Source organism: Centruroides sculpturatus, unplaced genomic scaffold (genome assembly GCF_000671375.1).
Source record: "Centruroides sculpturatus isolate CEXI.00-Female unplaced genomic scaffold, Cexi_2.0 scaffold909, whole genome shotgun sequence".
NCBI lineage: Eukaryota > Metazoa > Arthropoda > Arachnida > Scorpiones > Buthidae > Centruroides > Centruroides sculpturatus.
Window position 1 is genome coordinate 28,998 of NW_019385113.1, and position 6,000 is coordinate 34,997.

Below are 6,000 nucleotides of genomic sequence, written 5' to 3' on the forward strand. Positions count from 1 at the left end.
TAAAAGAAATGCTGCTTTTAATGGTGTACTAATAATAAAATATTAAAATCTGTTTGCTCATTCATTCATTATTTTGTAATACTTTAATTGTAAACAAATGCAATGATTAGAAATTAGTTCAATCACTGAACAAGCTTTATTTCCAAAAACAAGGAAAACCAAATTTAAACTTATTGTGATTCTAGTTATAATGTACAAGAGCCCTTCTTAGGCCAGCAAATAGTAATAAATTCAAATACATCAGGCCCTAAAGACAATTTTCACCAACATAAATAATGTAGACAGTATGTCTTTAATAGTTGTAATTTGCATTATGGATAAAAGGAATAAGAAAGTTGTAATTTACTGGAGAATCCAAATTGTCTCGACTAGTCTGGATCCGATAAACTCTTAAACAGTGGGTCCAACAGTGGACAAAACCATCAAACATTGGTAGTCAGTTGTGGGTTCGCATCTTGCTAATGGGCTAGCCACATGCAGTTTTCCAGGTTTCCTTCACATATCTAAAACATAAATAGGAGCCAGTTCCCCATAAAGATCTCCTGGGAGGTATCTTCTTGGTAGATTGTCCAGGTGGAGTATTGCCTTAATTAAACCATCAATCCAATAATAAATAGTGAACAAGCAATTACTACAGGACAAAATCCAAATAATTCTATGATATATTGTTAGAAATATTTTATTAACATTCTTATATTCTAATCACAAAATTTCATGTAGCTGTACCAACCTAACAGGTATCGTCATCGGCAGGCGAGGGTAAGATAAAAGATAGAAATATAGCTTTTCCAAATGCCCAATGAGTTTATCATTGGAGATAAACCGAAACATAGTCAGTTTGTATTTTGATATTACTTCACCAACAAAATAGATTTGGATGACTTCCCAATTAATCAAAATCGCTGACACATCCCAGAATTTGTTTTAATGCCATTTGTGTAAAGAAAATATCATTTATCTACTATTGCACAAGCATAAACTCTAAAAAATCGTTAATACGTCTTTACTTTTGACCTTGGAATGCAAGTGATTGTTTCAAGATATATTACTACATAACAGATAAAATATTGATTTTTTATTTTAATTTGTTTTTTCCCCCACCAAAGACAGGAAGTTATCTTATTTTTAGCTTCAGTAATTGTTAAATAAGATTTCAATCTCAACAACTAAAATTAAATGCTTCTAACTTCCATAGATCAGAATAATCTTAATTTACAAATAATAAAAACAGCATTTCCTCAGCATTATTGGTACACGATATCTGATTTTTGTGTTTAGTTCCGAGTTCTTTGCAGTTAGTAAACAGTTCAAGGAAACATACAAAAATATAACCATAGATTTGTCAATATACACAGCAAACATTTCTATACTCTGACAAACAGATATGATATACAATGTACTTGTACTATTCTATTAATAAGCATATATGCATATCAGAAAAATAATGTTTATTCCTATTTATATTTATTGTTTGTAATTTTGTAAAATATTTTAATTATAACTAAAGATTTTTATACTAGATTAAGCTGTAAACGACAAGGATAAACTTAACGACATGCTTAATTTTACGGGTTTAAGTTCCACTCTAAATCAATCTTTTCTTCCAGACATTTCTAAATTAATTTAATTTAATTTTAAATTAATTTCTAATTATACAAAACAGCAAAACTTATCTATCTTTAGGCCAAATTAGTTTAATAATTTAATTTAAAAAATAGCCTGAAAAAGTCAGGCATAATTTCTCTCTTCATTAACAATAAGCTTGCGTATTTTATTTTTTGGAGATTTTTATTCCGAAATCTGTTTTGATTTTTCATTTTTTTTTTAAATTTTTAATGTTTATAATTATGTAAATATAAACACTTGTTAGTTATAAGATCCTGACAATAAACTAACTAAAAATTTGAATATAAAACAGCAATTAAAAAATTCTATAATAATTTAATTAGAAAATAAAAATAAGTGGAATTTAAATTGTACTTAGACAGAAATTGATTTCAATTAATTTAAAATATAATTCCAAATAACCACCAAACATCAATACGACAAAATTCAGCTAGAAATAATGTAAATCTTACAATTTTTCCGAAATTTATAATAAAAAAGTTTTCGCTTAATGAAGATGAGGCAACTGACCTGGAAAGATCTCATGTTAAATTAGGCATTCATCTATTAAGAGACCTTAAAAAAGTCAATTGGCTAGATTATTCTAAACTATTTACTATTCTAAATATGTACAGACTATCGTAGATTATAAATTCTTTGAATAATTAATTGTTGGCACTAATTAAAAATTAAATAATTGCACTTATCTTGAAGATATTTTATAGAAATTATCATAAAAAATAAATGAATGGCACCATAATTTTTTTTATATAATTATCGTAACTTCTGTATTCACTCAAAGGATTTTTACGTACTGAGAAAATTTATATACATATTGTGAAATCCTAAACATTCATTAACATATAATTCCTTAAGTCAGAAGTGAAGAATAAGAAAAAAATTTCAATAATAAACAATTATCGATAACTGAAGTCATACATTAGCAATTACAGATAATATTCTGCTGAATACTCAAAAGATAAAGAAATTTGGTATGACTCAGATGAACTATTTCTTGGAAATCTAACGTTAAAGATTTCTTAAAGAAAAAATCTAGATGAGTTTTGTAACTTTCCTGGCAAAATAGTTAAAATCATGTGTGGCTCCATCTGTTACAAGATTTTATTTAAAAACTTTTTATATTATTAATTATCATGAAATGGCAAAAACCTTAATTCTTAGGATGAAGATGAATTTTATAAAAAACATTGTAAAATGCTAATAAGTAGTAAAATCTTCGTTAAGGTCGACCCCACTACTCGAGATGTGACATGAGATCCCCTTGGCCTTTAACCACCAAAATCTAACAACAATGCCCCTAATATGCAAACTTCCACACAATATTTCAAAAATTTAAAAAAAAGTTTAAGCTTCAACAAGGGTGAGCAAAATCGTGTCCCAGTCACACAAACATCAATACACACAGAAAACCCCCAAATATTTTCTAAATTCCTTGATGTTTGAAGGTCCCCAAATCCAAAAATGTAAAAATTTTCGGGGTTCCTTTTTTGACCAATTGCCATACTTTTCCTCTATTATATATAACAGCCAGGAAAGTACAATTAATAAACAATTTGCAGTTAATAAATGCTCAATTTGAGTTTTGGAAATGACAAAGATATACAAACAAATATCCAAATTTAAATTCTATTAATAATCTTCAAAAATATTTACATCTAGACACCAGCTCACCAGTATAAAAACAAATCTATTTATACACTATTTCATGATACAAAAACATCAATAATATATAAACATGCGTTACTGTATCAACAAGCCAAAATGGCATAAAGCTTTCTTTTTTTTTTATTATTTGTACTGAAGTAAAAAACAATATTCAAATAATGAAATATAAATTTTTTATTACGCAGTATGCAACGACCAATCACGCATAAAAGAAAAAAAAAATTGAATTTAATAGAATGGAATAAATTAGCATTTATATTCCAGGATAAAATTTATTGTGGCACTTCTAAAAATTTCCACGTAATACTTTTTATTAAATATCAATAATCTCTGGAATTGGTCATCGTCTATAAATGCCTAACTGCATTTTCTGATCAACTTTTGCACATATTTCACAATTATAGTAATGAAACTTTATTCTATCCAAAATTCTCTCTTTAAAATACTTGCTCTTATAATAAATATAAGATTCAAAATTAATCTTATTATGTTTGTATAGATGATAATCACAATTTTCTATTTTTAGTAAGCTTCAATGGCCATAATAATTAATGACAACAAACAAATTTATTATTAACTCCACTAGATCAGATTAGGAGCGGTCGTGACTCGAAAGCATCGTTAAAAACTTTCGTAAGTTCTAATATTTCTATACAAAATTTGAGTAGTAGTAACGCAGAAAAATTTCCTAGCTATTTATTGCCACCGTACAAAAAAGGGCGTGAATCAGATACTTTCAAAACTTAGGTAAATGCACCATTTATGACCACTTTTGTTCCATTATCTTACAGGGTTATATTTAGAATATAAATTATCAAATTATTCTACATTAAACCATTCAGATTTGAGGTACTCGACCCGGTATGCACACCCGAGGGATGCATAGAACTTGGGAGTATTTGCATAACGTCTAAATTAACAATCGACCAAAGTTTCTCTACTCAAAAGTCAAGAATTTGCTTCTGTATCTCATAATTTACATGAAAATTTATTCTTTTACTACTTCATATATACACCCAAGAAATTTTAAATGTAGCAAGTACTGTATCTACCATCTATATTTTCTCATATTTATAAGTACTAAATTATTTTTACTTTATAGCTAAATAAAAATTATGAATTTTTGCTTCTCAATTTAGTATCTATTACACCACCAGAAGGATTTGTAACTAAAACTGTAAACTAATTTACACAAAAAACATTAAATGGTTCCATACAAACAGTAATGTTTATGAAATTGAATTAAATATAATCTAATGAACTTTTAATACTTTCCTCAAAACAAAACATTTAAAAGCATATATTTCATTAAATAAATAAGAAAAACAGCAATAATAAATAATGCAATAACGATATCGCAAACTGTTACAAAGAGATATTTCATTTCGAAACTCGACCGGCCACAAAAAACTTTTATAGTCGGAAGCATTACTAAAAATCATTTTTGGCTTTCTACATACATTTCGGCAACATTTGAAGGAATAGGGTTTTTGGCACTCATTCAAACAAGGAGCAAGACATTCCACAAATCTTCAATTCCCACTTTTTGAAACATTGTTACATCCGTGGACATAAAAGTTTTAAATCGCAACCGTAGAAGTATAGTTTTTTTTTCAATTGAAACCTCGTCTTCCTCACAAAGAAAGAGGCACAACTCGGTCTACATTTTTGGCATCGAGTTCGACCGAATTGCCAGATCAGACTTGCGAATACGTCGCAATGGTCGTGTTCGTTTCTCCATCCACGAGGCAATCTCCGTCTTCAATTTTCTCGGCGGTCGGTTCCTCGGTCAATATTTTTCGCGGTCGAATACGAACGGCGCCATCCAGAAATCAAAAGCGAAAAGACGAATAAAACAGAATCGGCCCGGAGCAGAAAGGGTATTTGTATCTGTCCAATCCACCGAGGGTAGGAAGACAAAAAGCAGCGGAGTTGCAGACCGGCCAAAAAAAAGGAAGAAGCCGTAAAAGGAATAAAATCAAAGCCTAAAAGAAGAAAGAGTCGCAATCATTTAGGACAAGGCAATTTCGTAATCAAGGCATTAAAATGCGATCCGATCCAACCAAAACGAGCATAAAATCAAGTCGACGTTTATTATAAATCGCACAATAAAAAAACTAGTTTTGATCCAACCTCTGCCTACTTTAGTTATTACGAATTCATTCCCAGGCCTAATTTTTTTGATAGATTGAGCAATCTGTTTTAAATAACGCCAGACTTTTCGGCAGAAGTTAACTCTAGGAAACTTGTATGTAGGTGGGGATTACTTAGAAGTAACTCCTGCCGATCTCTGGACACAGCGAATTTAAATTGATGGACGGGATTAAACTAAAGGAATACGGTCTTATTGAAAGCTAAGTGTGTAAAATGACGGGTTACCGTTATCGAAACTGGTTTAAACTAGGTTCTAATGCAGTTAGGAAGAAGTAATGTAGATCATAGAACTTACCTTATCTTCTTCCTTGTTGGATGATCAGACAAAGGCCACCAGCGATGCTGGCCTCGTCGACGTCATTCGTTTCCGAGGTATTTTTACATAGGGTAGCGTATGTAGGATGCACGACTGCCCTTCGATCAGTTAAACGTCATATAATTCGATACATTATTAAGGAATCATTGTTATAAAAACACAAAAATTCGTCGTCACCGTCTCCACATCATCCTCCGTCGAGAAAGAGCGAATGGCAAATGGCAACTAACTTCCTTCTT

The 6,000-nt window shown here is 30.0% G+C and overlaps 1 protein-coding gene across 2 annotated transcripts in view; it reads right to left on the reverse strand.

Moving 5' to 3' along the window:
- Window positions 1-6,000, reverse strand: part of LOC111634957 — a 29,202-nt gene extending 23,202 nt beyond the window's left edge. The window contains exon 1 of one of the 2 annotated variants that reach the window (XR_002758307.1): window positions 5,741-6,000. The gene's annotated coding sequence lies outside the window, so the exon portion shown is untranslated. The remainder of the gene's footprint in view (window positions 1-5,740) is intronic. The other variant, XR_002758306.1, reaches the window with a different exon arrangement.